Consider the following 18,907-nt stretch of genomic DNA (forward strand, 5'->3'; position numbering starts at 1 on the left):
TTCGCTTGGCGACATCCAATCAGTAAGACTCTTTAGTGAATCTACTGTGAAAATGAATATACTGACTCTGACAGTTGTATGAATAAGCTAATGTTAAGTGGCACAGCGCTTATAATCAACTGATACCTTCAATTCACAGCCCATCGGCAATTCTGTTTGCTCTATTGATTCTGCGTTGAAAAGTGTTTGTTCAGTGTTGAATCCGCTTTAAACAGTGACATATTTTGTTGCATGTGCTAATTATAGACAGTGTCCCGCAGAATAATTACTCGTTCTCAAAGTGATAAAAGTGTAGAAAGCACTGACGAGAAATTCTTTTCAAGAATAGACAGAAATAATACGTGTGAAAACCCGATAGTGGAACGTTAGGTGAACATACATTCGAGAGTAGTAATAATACGGAATCTTTTGACGAACAATCAACTTCAGATATGCCAACTGATAATGTGACATTAGTACAAAATAATTTGTTTTTAAATACAACCGACGCTACACAGCCACAAATTACGTGTAGCAGACATAATAGTCTCAGTAACGAAATCACTATAATGCAGTCATACAGTGTGACTCCATTACGTGCCGAAACAGGTTCAAACGGTACACACTACACAATCTGCGTAACAGCTACCACAGTTTTATTGACCAAAATTCCGAAAACACGGAAGAGGTGACACGATTACAATCGTCTGAGGATATTCAAATGAACACTGATGTACAACCTTTAACAACGAATACAAATACACACAGAAGTAAATCCGAAACGGATCCAATAATGTCGCGCGGGATTAGCCGAGCGGTCTCAGGTGCTGCAATCATGGACTGTGCGGCTGGTTCCGGCGGAGGTTCGAGTCCTCCTTCGGGCATGGGTGTGTGTGTTTGTCCTTAGGATAATTTAGGTTAAGTAGTGTGTAAGCTTGGGGACTAATGACCTTAGCAGTTAAGTCCCGTAAGATTTCACACACATTTGAAAATTTTTTTGATCCAATAATGGCATTTTTGCTACAAATGAGACAAGACATGAATCAAAACTTTAACAGAAGGGCACAAGAATCAGCAGACTTAAAAAACGAAATCAAGGCAGAATGCACACACACAGATCAGAAGTTAGACAAAATGTACCAAAATCTAAAACACGAAATCAAAGTAGAAATTCAAGCAGTCACTCAAAAATCAAACCAAGAATTACACGCCAAGATTCCAGAAATAACAGATAAACAAGAAGCATTCACGGTAAGCATACGAGAAACAATGACAGAAAACTTTTCTAAACAAAACGCTCACATTGATGAACGTTTTAACAATCACACAGAAAACTGTTTGATACGTCACCGCAAACTGGTCCGATCGCGGGATAAAGAACGAAAAGAACTATCACAAACAATTAATAAACAGTGACAGGACGACAAAAAGATAGTGTTTGCTCAGGGAAAAACTTACGTGGACAATCACATACACTCAATTTCGGAAGAAATCGAAACGGTTAAGGAGGCAAATATTCAAATACAAAAGAGGCTCACGGAAATCCAATCACACACAATTGAGCCGAAAATTTCTACACACACTGAATTCCAGAATATTAGGGATAAACTAACAGACGAAGGTCTGACACTAACTGACAAAATGGAACACATAGAAATCAATCGAGACAGAAAATTTGAAAGCAGATTTTAAGAAAGTAACCAAAAGTAATCGTAAATTACGAAACTAATTGACAGAAAAAATCAACAAAGTCACTACAAGAACAGACCTGTTAGATACTACCGGTGACAGTAAATCAGATGACACTACACCAGTCTCAGTTCAACAGATTTCTGATAGTAAAGATATGCAAATTACAAATGTGCAACAAACAATCGTAGACCTAAAATCACGTAATAATTTGTTACATCTGAAAATCAATTATTTACAGCAAAGGATAGCTGACACACAAGAAACAACTGCAAGCAATCAATTCCAACAGAACACACACCATTACGACATGCCTCAGATGCACAATACATATCATGTCGGTGGACTTCAGAGAGTAAGAGATCTTAACCAGGCAGAAAGACACACAAGTTCATATTCACAACATTACGAAAATAATTACATACAAAGACGTGACGGTTTCGACCACAAGCATTTCCTTTCAGTGAGAAAGTTTAAAACATTTAAAAACGACAGGGAGCAAATACATCCACTGGCACTCCCACCATCATGGCCAGTTCAACACAAGCTAGAATTTATTATTAGTTTTCTTGAAGGGGAACCAGCGAGAAGAATGCGATAAATTGCTAGACAGTGTTTTTCAGTAGAAGCATTCCAGGAAGCATTTCTAGCAGCATATTGGTCAGATACCACACAGAGTAGCATTAAAGATCTGCTGATTAGTCTGCCAAATTTCGAGAATTCTACTTTCCCAACAATCACACAATTTTTTGGAGTATATGATTGAAGAAAGCCAATACCTCAATGAGCCATACAGTCAATCCGCATTAATACAGCTGTGTATTTCAAAACTCCCCAGAGCATTGAAAGTGTCGTTATTAACAGGCCTGCAAAAGGACAGTGTGTATGCATTTACAGACATCCTGCAATTGCTAGAGGTACATCAGGCAGATTATGTGTTTGTTAATAAGAACTTTTCACGACATAGCGCAAACCAGGCAAACAATACTAATTTTGAAAACTTTAACCGAGAATACACAGAGGGATTCAATGAACAGCAGTATAATAACAATGTACATAACAATTCCAGACAACAACAAAGCCATCCAAACAACACGACACATATACGACAGGAAATGCTGAACCGGTCAAACTTTCACATGAATCATCGCCAAGAAAATGCGACAGGTGCAAACAATTACATGGGTCAGCCGCAAAATACACAAAACGAACAAAGACAGCCTTTTCAGAGAAACATGCATGCCTCGCCGTATAACCACAGTTATGACGACAGAAGGAGAGAAAACGACAACAGCGAAAAAAGGACATTCTACAATGATAATTTTCATAGAAATTCAAACAGTGCACAACAACCAAGTTATCATATGAATGTACCAGACACAAGATTTCGTCCGCCACCTACCGCTAATAATCAAAACCGTAGAACAATACATCTCATAGAAAACACACAACACTCCCCAACAGAAAATGAAATGTCAGAACATTTATGACTAGAGATAGCCTGTGATGAATCTCGAAATGACGACACTACGGATAAGGTCAGAGAAAAGATAACGATAGAGAATGCCATTACATTAGACGACGTGCAAGACTAATTGTTACACAAAAAACCGATCATACTGAAAACTATATGCCACCCAATAATCCAGGCTCACCAATGTGCGTAATTAACGAAGACACATTTAACAGATGCAATAGCAATAATGATTACCCAGTATTCTCATTACACAAAATTAAAGTTAAGGGAGCATTTCCAGGAAAAGTCATTCAAGTCAAAAGACGCACACAATTAACGTTTGCTTTTGCAGGGCAATCTTTCCAAAGCAATTGTTGGATAGTTCCACATTTAACAACTGATATAATATTAGGAATGAAACCACACTAGACTTTCAAAGCAAAACACTATCCGATCCCGCATATATACACAGAAGCAGTTAAGATAGAGTTACGAGCAATGACTGATCAGGGTATAATTGAACCAGCAGCAAGCCAGTATATAAATCCATTACACATCGTTGAAAAGAAGGATGGATCACTTCGTTTAGTTTTAGATTCACGTGAGGTTAATAAAATAATTATTTCAGAAACTGACCGACCACAGACGTTAGAAGAGTTACTGCAAAAGTTTCATGGCACCTCTATATATACCACCCTCGATCTCAAATCAGGATTTTGGCAATTCCAGTTGCATACAAACAGCGGAAAGTATACGGCATTACTTTGCTTTGGTGAATGTTACCAATTCTGTAAACTTACGTTTGGACTACCGATTTCGTCTGCAGCCTTTATACGAGGCATGAATACAATTCTCCCACAGGATCTTAAAAACAAAATTACTACATATGTAGATGACATTCTAACCGCAGCAGAAAACTGGGAACAGGACAACCACACCCTTCAACAATTACTGAATACATTCGAGCAGAACGGTGTAACTATAAACCTCCGTAAATCTGAATTTGGAAAAGCCTCAATAAAATTTCTAGGTCATATCATTTCACAAACAGATATTGCACCAGACTCCGATAAATTGCAAGCATTGAAAGAGATCAACGTGCCAACAAATAAGAAGGAACTTCGGTGCTTTTTAGGCCTTTTTAATAATTTTAGAAGATTCATTCATTATAAAGCATTAGACACACCCTTGCTATACCAGTTCACAAGTAAAAACACAATTTGGTCATGGAATGAAGACGCTGAAGCTGAATTCGAGAATTTGAAAGAAGCGTTACTAAGGGTACCTTTGTGTACAGTAGACTTGAATCTGTTGTGATAATATAACAGTCGGTTAAGGACAAGAAACGGGTGGTTTCTATGCATGATGGAGGTCTAGTCAGACAGAGTTTGTTGCGTTTTACGTAAATCAACTGCGCTAGCAATTCTAAAGTAATGTTCCAGTGTCTAGAGTCATTACCAGGAAGGGTATTTGTACGAGAGAACATAAACACATGCATTCCTAAGGCTACAATGTTCTGCACTGAAAACACGCCATAATGTTAGATCGTTTCGGTTTCCGACCTATTAGTCATATGGAATACAACACTGTTACTATCCCAATGTCAGAAATATATTTCTAGCACATGACATACAGTGTCCTTGCAGAATGTATACTATGCCCACATCAGTCCTATATAAAATGAACTTTAGTAAAGGAGAATGCCTCTTACAAAGAAAGGGACAAACGCATATCAGAGGTGTTTGAAATTACAAGTCATGCCGCCACTAACTCCGTAAACACGATATCTGTCAATCACATGTATACGTGGGGATTTTAATACTTCAGAATCACCTATCGCTGACTTAGAACCACCGTAGTTATGAGACTGAAGACTCGAATTTATGTCCAAGATGCGGCAGGGGGATGGAATGCTTCGCATAAACCTTCGCTCGTCTAGAGGAATGCGTCGAAACGGGATGGAAGTCCTCTAATGTACCAGAAGTTTGCTGTTAACGATCACAAGTAGACTGTTCTCTGAGTCATACACAGAACACGCAGTAGTAAGCGAGTCGAACGCAGGTTATGTCACACAACTGATGCATCTCGAAAAAACAACGGAGAAAATGGCCAAATGACCTACAGCGACATGTCCCTCTCTCTCTGGAATGCATCATCAGTCTATCATTAAATCCTACCTCGTTACAATTCAATCCCACCCTATAACTCCATCCCCTCTCTGTCATCCTTTAACGCATGTGCAAGTAAGTTTAGAGACATATGGTTCTCTTTCTTCCAGTAAAGCATCAAAGACCGCAGTCAACTCGTGCGTGTCACTATTACCTCGATACACATACAGTAGAATGTTGTCTTGACGAAAAATAAAAGATTGTATCCCCGGTTCCCGGTGCTTCCATCTCGCCGTTTTCCCGCATTCATTTTGCTGTCATATACTCGTTCCCATGAACAAGAATTGTTCTGCACCAACCAGACGAAATGCAAGTACACTCTCAATTTCCCCGCATTTCGTCGTATTTTCCCTCTATTTACACGTATTTTCTTTCTTTTATCGATTTTATGCACTTCTATCCATGCGATCACGATATCACTTATCGTTCTTTGTTCCAGAATTGCTTGTAAATGTAGTACAGCTGCCAACACCTAGCGCCAACACGACCACCCAAGCTTCCAACTCGGTTACCCTGTAGTTTCTCCTGCATTTACTGAGAACACGGCTGCGGATCATGTTTTCACTACACAGCTATGGCAACCCACGTAGAAGTGCCTTGACTGCTCATGGTATCTTGGTCAGTGCCACTTTGCGCTGGGACCGCATGCTGGCCGGGGAGAGGCATCAGGGCCTCATAGTCGGCCCAGAGTTCCGTCGAGACCTCCAGTACAGCGTCATTGTTTGGGCGTTTGACGCCGATTCCGTTTCTACGCCGTGTTCTAGCACGCCGAGCAATTCCAGTCAGTCTTCTTCTTGGTATCGGATGAAGACTGGTGGTGTTGGAGTTTCTCCGCCTGTCATCTTCTCTACGACCGCTTGTCCTGCGGTTGCTGGTTCTTCCGTCATCTGCCTGTCTTCTTCAGAGCTTGCACATGTGTCAATCACCAGCATTTATGTCTGTGCCCTTCTCCCTCCACCGGCTGTTGCAGACGTTCCCTCTGCAGTCCGCGTCTGCTCGTTGCGATCTTCTGGAACGTTCACGTTCCGTTTTCCATCCGTTGCCGTTCTGGGTGACCCCTCTGTGGTCCACGCATACCAGAGCCGCGCCTGGGTATTCCATCTTCGGTTTGATATGCCTGGCATTCTGTCTGGTGATTATTTTCCATACCCATCCTTTCTGTTCTTCTATTCGTGGAGAGCTGCAGCTGTCCCAATTGCTCCTTTAAAGGGAACCCCAACATTCCAGAAGATTGCAGCGAGCGGGTGCGGACCGCAGAGGGAACGCCTGCAACCGCAGGTGGAGAGCGAAAGCCTCAGTCATGAATACTGGACCAGATACATTCAGGTCGCAGCTAATGAAGGTTACAAGCTACCTGGCAGCGGCCCCCTTTTCCGCTCTGGACGTTGCGACAAACAAATCAAACGCAGTAATACACAAAACATCAACAGCATCATACGTAGTCAGTACTTGCGATCCTACCCATCCTCCCCTTGTCCTAAGTCCGCTCCTGATTGTCAATACCACCGACAACCTCTCAAGCTACACTGCTTACATGAACAAAGGCAAGCAGTCGACCCACGAGCCAACCGAAATCCTGCCCAAACCCACCTCCTCGACCCACCCCCCAACCCAGAAGCAAAACCATCAGAGCCTCGTTGCCCTTCAGGCAACAGTCCAGCAGTCGCTTCCCTCTGTGACTTCCTCAGTAGTTTCAAAACCCCATCATGGATAGAGGACCAAATATCCAAGGCCTGACAATGTGCGTCTTTAATGAAAACGGCATTGTTAATCAAGAGGTCGAGTTATGAGAACACATGAAGAAGATCTCCATCGACATATGCATGATGGGGGAAACCCACCTAAAACTGGGAATAAAAGTGACAGTTCCCAACTATGTTAGCTACCGTAAAGACATGCCAACCCAAGGCGGAGGAGTGGCCATATAAATAAAAAGAGGGATCCCCTACCACCAGGTACTCTTTCCAGCTACCAATAAAATCGAAGCAGTGGGGGTGGAAGTAACCACTGCCACCGGACCCCTAACAATTGTTGCAATCTATCGACCCCCACAAGACGAGATAGACGAGGGAGACACAGCTGCTCTAGGGCAAATTGAAGGCAATCTCATAATAGGAGGCAACTTCAGTGTCAAACACCCCGATTTGATCTCTAGAGTAACCTCCAGTGCAGGCGCCAAACTGCAACAACTAGTGTTCACCCACCACTTCGAAACATGGTGGTCTGGTCGAGCCCAAACATTTCCCAAAAAATGGAGGTAGGCCCGACGTGTTAGAAATAGCCCTCACCAGGAAGATCACGGGGTTTGTGGCCACAAGGACTATCAACAGAATGTCCTCCGACCACAACCCAATGATTCCAGAGGTCGATGTGGGAGAATGAGTAGCACTCCTACCGTACCAGATATCTTGCAAACTTACAGGCTGGGAAAGACACCGAGAAACTGTCCCCTCTGATATCGCTCGCGCTCCGCCACCTATCGTCGAAACAGTAGAACAAGCGCTACGAGACCTAACAGGTATCATCTTGCACGCAATGGAAGAGACCTACCCCCCGCCAAGGGACGGGCCTACCCCACAAATACAGCTCCTGGAACACTTGCTAGCTCAAATTCGGCATAAGAATAGAGTGGTAAAACAGTGGAAGATCACCAGAAATTAGACCACCAGGAGGCTGCTCAATCGTGTACAGAGAGAGCTGAAGGTAGCGCTCAATGAGCAAAGAACCAGCAATGGCAAAACTGCCTCACAGCTCTCAAAGTAGATGAACACACACTATGGCAATCAACCAAGCAGTTCACAAAAAGAAGCGCTAGGATGCCTCCACCGCATGGCGAGCGGGGTATGGCCTACAGCCATGCTGAAAAGACGAACGCCCTCGCCGACAATTTCTAGAAGCAGTTTCAAGCGACAGAACCCCAGAATGAAGAACGCTGAGGAGGACCAAGAGGACAAACTCACACATTTCGCCCCCGAAGACATGGCAAAAGTAATTAAGTCCCTCCTCACAAAAAAGGAGCCAGGACATGACAATGTCACCGATCAGTTAGTAAAAAACCTCCCACCCTCGGCGATCTCACACCCCGCGAACGTCTTCAACGAGTTTACTCGTTCCCGGGAGTTCCCAGGTTGCTGGAAACACGCGGAAGTGATCGCGATACACAAACCAGGTAAAGACCCTCTACTCCCGCAGCACAACATGCCGATTAGCCTCTTGTCAACTCAGCAATATCTACGTGTACCTCCTGCTAATATCCATACAGAAACATATTAGCAGAGAGCAACTTCTGCCGGATTTCCAATTCGGATGCCGGCAGAACCACTCTGCCCCACAACTGATCATGAGAGTGGTTGAAGCAGCCACAGAGAGCTTCAACCATAGAGGCTACTGCTGGACAGTGCTACTATGTGTAGCCAAAGCCTTCGACTCAGTATGGCATAGAGGGCAACGCTACAAGTTGTACACACAAGGGTTCCCCGGGAGCATAGTTATGCAGATCAAAAGCTATCTCACGGATAGGAATTTCTCTGCCAAAGTAGGAACTGCCACCTCCACCAAAAGGCGTATTCGTATTGGGGTGCCATAGGGATCGGTCCTGGGGTCCGATTTGTACGTCTGTACACTGCGGACACACCAACGGCTCCCCTGGTGCACACCGCTCAGTACGCAGACGTCGCAGCTTTCTACACACGAAATGCGAAACAGGACATGGTCATTCGTAGGCTAAAAAGGGTTTTAGACGACACAGAAACTTCGGCCCGTCACTGGCGCATTACCATCAACTCTGGAAACACACAGGCTATGCTGATCACCCACAGGCTCGGTAGGCGTGGACCACCTCAACGCCCCCCCCCCCCCCTCACTCCAGCTTCACCTAAACGGAACCCAACTGTCCTGGTGCAGAACCGGCAGGAAAGTTCTCGTAACCTTGGACTCCCGTATTATGTAGAAACCCCACATAGACGAGGTCCACAGGAAGGTCTGTGCCAGAATGTCCATCCTACACCCAGTCCTCAACTCAACCACCTCCCTTTCCTGTAGGTGTGAATGTATATCAGGCCCTGATATGGCCAGCAATGGTATATCATGTCCTGTCTGGGGATACGCTGCGAAACAGCACCTGGACTAACTCCAGAGGCTGCAGAACCGCGCCCTCAGGAGGGCACTGCATCTACTCCAGGGATTCCCTAGCGATGATCTGCACGCCGCAGCTGAAATCTCACTCCTGAAAGAGCGTTTCCAAGACCTGGAAAGGGCATTCTTTGTAAGCTCTTCTAGATCAGTAAACGTCCCCATCCACTCCCTAGGTCGGTATGACATGTCCCGCGACAACCACAAACGCCCAATGACGATCTTCGACGACTAACACGAAGAGAAAATCCCTATACTCACTCCCTAATTCTCCTCCCTCCCCCATAAAATCAGTCATCTCGCCAACCTCAGGCAAGTACCAGACACACACAGAACATTCATCACATTACGTGGATACCCAGAAATTACAGAAATAACCACACTCACAAGTAAACACGTGGAGTAAAAGCCGAAAGGCTACAAACTCCCCCACACACCTCCCCACAGAGGGGAAAGTATTAGATGAGAGTGAGAACGCTTTCGAAATATCGTGCAAGTACGACGCTGATATGATATAATCGTCTAGCATACTGTTGATCTCTAAGTAAACTTTGTGGCGGTAGGCCAGTGGAATATGGTAAAATGTCACGAAGAATTTTGTGTGCTTGTTCACTCTGAACGCGTATTCGAAACTAACGATAGATCCTCTTTCCTGCAGAGATATATTCGCGTTTCCAAGCAAGACTGCTTTCAGATCCTTCCCTAACATGTTATCAGTAGCATAGCACACTTCCCGTCGAGTTTGTTCGTATTCTCGAACTGTGTGACTACGCTTTGATGCCACGATTGATTTCTATATTCATCCGGTTTTGTGGTGTAATTTAGGTTGAGGCATTCGGCAGGAATTTGCGGACGTATTGTGTGATCAGCTAATGTAATTTTTCTGACAACATCTTTCTACAATGTAAGCTCTCCTCGTCCCATGTCCAATACGGCCTGATGTTGGTTCAGGAAATCCATGCCGAATTTTATTTCAGCTGCCAGTGGTGGGCACACCAGGGTGTGCCGTTGGCAGCTCAACATCAACTATGTTTTTTTCCACACCTCCGTGTGTAAATGATTTGCGTATTCTTCGGCGTGAGTGCTGGCCAAGGGTGATTCGCAATATACCTCTTGTACGCAGATTCCGATATCGCCGTAACGTGGCTTGCACTGCCCACAATTCCGGTGAGATTAATGAATAACAGGATGTAAACCCTGTCATGCCATGACTTCTTCTTCCTCGCGCTGAAGATCTCTTGTCTCTTCATAGGTTAACATGCTGATGTTGAACATTCCGATAGTTTCTGTGGCCTTGTTTTGAGCTGTGTCTGCAGTAGTCGTGCCTCAGTTTCTGTTTAGAATTCTACCTGTACTATCTTTCCTCTGTGACGGGTTTGGGGGACTAATCTGGATATGACGATCTTGTTCGTTTTCTTTCTGACATTGACTGTTGCTCTCCAAGATGTTGCCTTGCAGCTGTGGTTCTTCAGTATCGAGCTGGAACTGGTTTGGATTTCGTTCTTCTCTCCAGTTTCTGTTTTTCCGTCAGTTTTAATTACTGTTTTAACTGCCTTGTCTAGCTCTGTTGTCCCGCGGTGGCTGGTTACTCCCTCTGCAGTTTGAGCTGTTGTTTCCCTGTGATCAATAATTTCCCCTATTTCATCTGGCGTCTTTTCTCCCTAACGAGCCTTGCCAATTGCTCTTATCATACCTGTTCCTGTCTCTTGCGTTTGACATTTCATTGACATGGTCTAAATGGCGCAGTGCGCTCTTGAGTGATTCAGTGGAATCGCACCGCAGGATAAGGAGTTGATGGTGGCGCTGAGGTAAATTGACGAAACAGAGCCTCATAATTTCCTTGAGACTATACGGCTGGTTCAAAACCCGATTCTTCTTAACATAGCAACTCAAAGAACTTCACAAGACTACAGAAACCAGACGCTTCTAGGTCTTTGTCCGCATGATCTCCTGCTTCATTCTTCCTTGCGTGTCCTCCGAACAATATGTTTGAAGGAACGCATCCTTGAACTCTTTGTACAAGCGACAGTTCTTAGCAAAACTGCGCATATGTTCCGAGATCGACCCTTCTAAAAGTTCGCAGGTAAATTACAGCTTGCATTTCAGTGGCCACGATTCAGGTAACACTTTAACGTACTGAGCTATCCAACTTTTTGGATTTAATGTATTGTTATTCTCTTTGTGCAATAGGAAATTTGGAATGGATGAGAAATGTTTGTGGTCGAATGGTTCGACATTCCCTGCGGACGAATCTTCCCTTGTTTGTGCAGCACGTGTCTCCATAAATCAGTGTTCTCATGCGTCGTCAGATTCGCGGACTAATGATTCCGTCCGACGAAGAAGTACACGGTTATGTTCTCGTTCGGTTTCTGCCATACTTTGCGTCACCGACGGTGCGCGCTCTGTCGTGCGCCCTATGGATGCTGTTGTGTTCTCCTGCTGCATTCGGCTTTGTGCTGGTGATGTATCCTCCTATTGCGTGTCGAAATATCTTAATATATGCTTTTCTGTCCTTCCATAATCATCAGGGAGTTCTGTTGTAGGACACCGTGATTCTCATTGTGCAACCTGCAGACGTGCTTGCTGGACGTCTTCTGCTAGCTCGTTTTGCTGTGAAATGGTCCAAGTCTGCTCTTCTTTAATCTCTGATGTTTGTGACTGTTGGTTCCCAATCTGTTCGATTCACTTTAAGTTCGTGCTAATGTTTTCTTGAGTTTCCTGGAAGATTCTTCTTCCGCGATTTGGTAGCGTGGCAAGGACCTTTTTGGCTTTGCACATTTGGTTTTGGCCTGTTTCCTTGTTCTTCAGCTGACAAAGCGCCCTTGCGTGCACCTTGGCCTACTAAGCTTGTAGTTCTGGCATCGCGTTTTTCCTCTTTCGCGACCTCTCGAGTCTTTGTCGATGTTTTCTTGACGCTTTCTGCCTCTTCTTTAACACCCGCGACTTCCTTTTCCACCCGAACTATAATTTTCAACGAGCTGTTCAGATACCATCCGTATCTCCTTCGTGACTAATAACTTCGTCTCCTTTGAGATTAATTCCCTCATTTCCATCGTGGCTATCTTCTCTCTCTCCTGCCTCTTTCTCTCTGCTTTTTGTCTCTTCCGCTCCGCTTTCTGCACGAATCGAACGAGTACCAGAAGTTGAGATCTTCCACTAATATCTGAAGGAGTAGACGAACGCAATTCCATCAATCTGTGACGATTTTTTCGTGAGTCGGATCTGCCACTCTTGCTACGGAATGTATTGCCATGCCTTCGCAATCTACATGACGCTCTGATGCGGTTTCCCCTTAGTGCTGGTTGATTGAATAACATCGTCATAGTCAGAAAATTCAGCGTTTGACATGTCCGCAAGGTCAGCTACTACATTCGACTGAGAATTCTCCGCAACTTTCTCTTTATCAGTGCTATCGGTCTGACATTGGTCCATTTGTGACGCGTTTGGAATATTCTCACTGTTTTAGAGCAAACGTGTCTTGGCTCTAGTGAGCGTAGATTCCGGTTTCTACTCCCAGGAGATCTCAATTTCTCTTCGTCGCAATGTCACACAGTTCTAGTCTGACACTTACTCTGACGGGCGCTGACAACGCATATCAAATAAAACCAACACTAATCTACAATAACATACACGAACCTCAAATAATTTACCATTTCACATAGTAACACAACGCTGTTCTCGGTCAGGAACAATCAACAAGTGACACAGATATCGCAATAAATGAATGAAAATAGAAACAAACAACACACACAGATTTACAAACATCAAAGTATTTAGCGCCATCAATTGTTATGGTTACCAACAGCCTTCCCACAGTGGTAACACTGGTTCCTGTCAGACCACCGAAGTTAAGTGCTGTCGGTCTGGGCTAGCACTCATATGGATGGCTATCCGGTCTGCCGACTGCAGTTGGCAAGCGATGTGCAGTCAGCGTTTGTGAGGTAAACTGAGGAGCTACTTGATTGAAAGCAGCGGCTCAGGTCTCGTAAACTGACATACAGCGGTGTACTGATCACGTACCCCTCCATCTCCGCTTCCAGTGACGTTTGAAGGCTACGAATGACACGGCGATCATTCGGTACCGTTTTGGCTTCATGGCCTGTTAGTGAGGAGTTTAGTTTTAGTTTTAATTGTTACGTTTACTCAAAACTAATTTACCTCAGTGCACCGACTGAATTTCGATATGGGAAAACAGAAACGTGGTAGTGAAAATCGCTTGTGATAGTCATAGAAGGTGCCATCAGTTCAGGATCCTGGCGGCGGTTGCCAAATTGCAAGACTACATAGGTCACCATAAATGTTACATTCCATTATAAAATCCTTCTAAAGGCCTGAGGCTTTCCAAAAACGTAGCAGGCAGAGAGACGACACCACCTGATAGCTCGCTCAATAGCACCTGGTCTAGGGTGAACATGGAAACTTGCAAATTTTTATGGATGCCATCCCTTTACACGATGGGCGTTCACGACAGTGTTGAAACGCCTTGGCTAGGCGACCTAAATCTCTCTTGCGTCTCTGCTCCTGGTGCGGCTAGAGGCACCTAACAGGTGGATCCAGGTAGGCGGCATTGTCTGCACACCGGTGTGAGAAATTCTCCAGAAAAGCGATCTGTCCTCAGTAAGTGCTTCGAGATGTTCCTTTCCATAAAAGCTACACGTGGCTTCCAAGCCCCCAACTTCCACTGTAAGATTTAGTTTTAAATAACGAAACTGCCAATTCGTTTTCAATTCCAGATAATGCTATCCAAAGGAGGACCACCATAAAGATCTCGCATCCATTTACAATGTAAATTCTCCAGTCAGTGCCTGTTCAAGTTGATAACTATCCTGTCGTCTCACAAAAATGATGTCTCTGGTGTAATAACAACACTAAAGAGTAGCCTTGTGTATCAAAATATGTGAAAGAGTGACTCGCCCTCCCTCAACCGATTAGGGTCCATGAAAATTGTAGAAAGTGGGTCAGCTGAGCTGATGCTGCAATAATTCTGAGAAAAATTTTGTAGCTCATGACGTTAAACATGAGGTTTGTTCCCAACCTATCTCTGTAAGATAGCATATCAGCCATGAGAATTTAGTGATCATAATTGTTTATTACTACATGACACTGATTTCCTTCTTTCCTATGACCCTCCAATCTTTCTCACTCATCCCTCTCCTTCACTTACTAACATAAGTTAGTACACTATTATGTTACCTCATATTCCAATATACATTACCTCTTTCAGTTGAAAGGACTCTGTTGGATTCCTATCACATTAATTTCTTAAAACTGTTGTCATTTACGGCATACATTTGTAAGTAGGCTGTTTAGGTTTTTTTAATGGTAACGCTACGTAGCGCTCTGTATGAAAATCACTGCAGTCTGTGGCTCGGTGGCATTGTTGTAATTTGCCATTGTAGTGTAGGACAGTTGGCTGTTAACAGCGCGTAGTGTTGCGCAGATGGAGGTGAGCCGCCAGCAGTGGTGGATATGGGGAGAGAGATGGCGGAGTTTTGAAATTTGTAAGACTGGATGTCATGAACTGCTATATATATTATGATTTTTCAACACTATTAAGGTAAATAGATTGTTTGCATTTGCTAACTATGCCTATCAGTAGTTAGTGCCTTCAGTTGTTTGAATCTTTTATTTAGCTGGCAGTAGTGGCGCTCGCTGTATTGCAGTAGTTCGAGTAACGAAGATTTTTGGTGAGGTAAGTGATTTGTGAAAGGTATAGGTTAATGTTAGTCAGGGCCTTTCTTTTGTAGGGATTTTTGAAAGTCAGATTGCGTTGCGCTAAAAATATTGTGTGTCACTTTAGTGAATGTTTGAGTACGTTCAGTTTTGCTCAGCTGTTTGAAAAGCAAATAATGTAAGAGGTTTATCACCACAGAAATTCATAAATTTTTCTGAGGGGATGCTTCATATGGCGACCCTTAGCCGAGGATACCTCACAGGAATCTATTGATTTTTTCTTGTAGTTTGTGTAATTAGTGTAGATTTTGTTTATTGCCAGCGCATAATTGTAGAGAGAATCTCCTTTGTAGTTGCAGTCTTTCATTGTTGTACAATAAAACAGTTGTGGCACGCATGTAAATTTGCATCAAGTATTTCGCAGCTACGCTTGCAATTAACTAGATATTATTTTCAGTATTATGTTAATGAGTTCTCTTATTTTTGCATTCAAATTGTGTTTTTCTGTGTTGTCGTGTCAAATATTGTGACAATAATGGCGTGTAAAAAACTTAATACTAGGCTCCAAAGTAAACTGAGAAATGACAGTGAAGACGAAAGCAGTGTGTTAGTGCCACCATGTAATTAATTAACTAATGTTCAAAGTAGTAATTTGGTAACTGTGCATAGGGAAATGGAGCGGGCTGCAAATAATGGTGTAGGCAGTGAAACAATTAGTGAACAGGGAAGCATTATCGATCGATCGGTCGGCAACAGATCGCCTCAGGATTCCGAAATGACAGGACACAATCTTACAAATAGTGTAGATTCAGGTTTTGCGTCCTCACCGTTTTCTCAAATAAATCAAGACACATTTTCTGCTTTTCAAAATGCGAATATTGCCGATTCAAATGCACTGTTGAATAGCACTGAGGATCATGTTTCAGACACCAGTGCACTGTTATTACAGTTAATGCAACAAATGGGACAAAGACTACAAAAGTTAGACACAACGCTTGAACAAAATCAGAAACAAATGGGACAAAATCTTGAAAAGTTAGACACAATGGAACAAAATCTTCAAAAGTTAGACACAGTGGAACAACACCAGAGACAAACACAGCAACAGTTAGACACAATGGAACAAAATCTTCGGAAGTTGGACACCACACTTGAACAAACACGTGAAGATTTAACTACTGAGTTACATAAAATTGAATCGAAATGTCTAAAAGTCTGTAATGACGTAAAAACACAGATTTGTAAGCATTTCCAGCCTATTTTTTCTCGTCATGAAAATGCATTACGGAATCGCGAAGCGGCCATAAAAAAACTGCAAACTATTGTTCATGAAAATCACGACTCCTTGCAAGCTAAAATTGACTCAGTTGCATCTACCGATTCGGTCACGCAACTTGCAAAAACTCAGGAAAACTTAAAGGACACAGTAGATACGATTTCAACACAAATGGACACTCTGAAACTTGGTTCAGAAAAACACACAGAGGAGATAATTTCACTATCGGATAAAGTAGCAGAACTTTCAGATCAGTTCACTAACTTATCTACAAAGGCAGATGATGATCTGAATGACACAAGACCTGTAGCCTTCACGGACACTGAAGAGTATGAACAAATTAGAAAATTCAAACAAAATCAAAATCAAATCAATACACAGTACAAAAGAGAAATCCGGGAAGAACAAGATCAGTTGGCACAAGTAATACAAGAATTACATATTTCAGAGGACACCCCAGTACGGGAAGAGGGACATAGAAATACGGAACAACCACAAAATAATAACACAGGACACTTCGGAAATTATGAAAGAAATTGGCAAGGCGCATTGAATTTTGAGATGGAACCGCCGAAACGAAGTAACAATGAGCGATGTGTGACTCGCCGACACGATGATTTTGACTATAAGCTGTTCATTACTACACGTAAATTCAAAACATTTAAGAATTCTGACAACGACATTCATCCACAAGCATGGATTCATCAAATCTCTCATTGTTTTCCTCCCAACTGGTCATTGGAGCACAGGTTAGAATTTATGTGTGGCTACTTGGAAAATGAACCAGCTGTAAGAATGCGATCGGTCATTCACGATTGTCACAGTGAAGGAGAATTTTATCGTGCCTTCCTCTCAGCGTATTGGTCTCAAGCTACACAAGACCGATTAAAACATATCATCACAATGATGAAACGTTTCGAACAATCTGAATTTTCCAGTGTTATGAAATATTTTGAAGACATGTTGCATAAGAATCAGTATCTTTCAAACCCATACAGCCCCTCAGAACTCATCCGCATTTGCTTAATCCAACTGCCTGAACATTTACGACATATTATTTTAGCAAGACGTTGCAAAGGCGACACTGATTTTTGAAAGTCAGATTGCGTTCCGCTAAAAATATTGTGTGTCAGTTTAAGCACAGTCATGTACAATTGTTCTAAGGGGACGTTTCACATTCCACTTCTAAATTTACTGTGGTGTTTCTGACAACTCGGAGGAGACTTAGCAGTGGAACGTGTTACTTTTACACATAATCAAGAACGATCTGTCACACTACTACACTTTAAAACACAGTTTATAAGTAATTCATGTCACACAGTCTCATACGGAACCTACATTCGCTTTCTTTTACACTCCTGGAAATTGAAATAAGAACACCGTGAATTCATTGTCCCAGGAAGGGGAAACTTTATTGACACATTCCTGGGGTCAGATACATCACATGATCACACTGACAGAACCACAGGCACATAGACACAGGCAACAGAGCATGCACAATGTCGGCACTAGTACAGTGTATATCCACCTTTCGCAGCAATGCAGGCTGCTATTCTCCCATGGAGACGATCGTAGAGATGCTGGATGTAGTCCTGTGGAACGGCTTGCCATGCCATTTCCACCTGGCGCCTCAGTTGGACCAGCGTTCGTGCTGGACGTGCAGACCTCGTGAGACGACGCTTCATCCAGTCCCAAACATGCTCAATGGGGGACAGATCCGGAGATCTCGCTGGCCAGGGTAGTTGACTTACACCTTCTAGAGCACGTTGGGTGGCACGGGATACATGCGGACGTGCATTGTCCTGTTGGAACAGCAAGTTCCCTTGCCGGTCTAGGAATGGTAGAACGATGGGTTCGATGACGGTTTGGATGTACCGTGCACTATTCAGTGTCCCCTTGACGATCACCAGTGGTGTACGGCCAGTGTAGGAGATCGCTCCCCACACCATGATGCCGGGTGTTGGCCCTGTGTGCCTCGGTCGGATGCAGTCCTGATTGTGGCGCTCACCTGCACGGCGCCAAACACGCATACGACCATCATTGGCACCAAGGCAGAAGCGACTCTCATCGCTGAAGACGACACGTCTCCATTCGTCCCTCCATTCACGCCTGTCGCGACACCACTGGAGGCGGGCTGCACGATGTAGGGGCGTGAGCGGAAGACGGCCTAACGGTGTGCGGGACCGTAGCCCAGCTTCATGGAGACGGTTGCGAATGGTCCTCGCCGATACCCCAGGAGCAACAGTGTCCCTAATTTGCTGGGAAGTGGCGGTGCGGTCCCCTACGGCACTGCGTAGGATCCTACGGTCTTGGCGTGCATTCGTGCGTCGCTGCGGTCCGGTCCCAGGTCGACGGGCACGTGCACCTTCCGCCGACCACTGGCGACAACATCGATGTACTGTGGAGACCTCACGCCCCACGTGTTGAGCAATTCGGCGGTACGTCCACCCGGCCTCCCGCATGCCCACTATACGCCCTCGCTCAAAGTCCGTCAACTGCACATACGGTTCACGTCCACGCTGTCGCGGCATGCAA

The sequence above is a fragment of the Schistocerca cancellata genome, chromosome 4 (genome assembly GCF_023864275.1).
Source record: "Schistocerca cancellata isolate TAMUIC-IGC-003103 chromosome 4, iqSchCanc2.1, whole genome shotgun sequence".
Taxonomy (NCBI): Eukaryota; Metazoa; Arthropoda; class Insecta; order Orthoptera; family Acrididae; genus Schistocerca; species Schistocerca cancellata.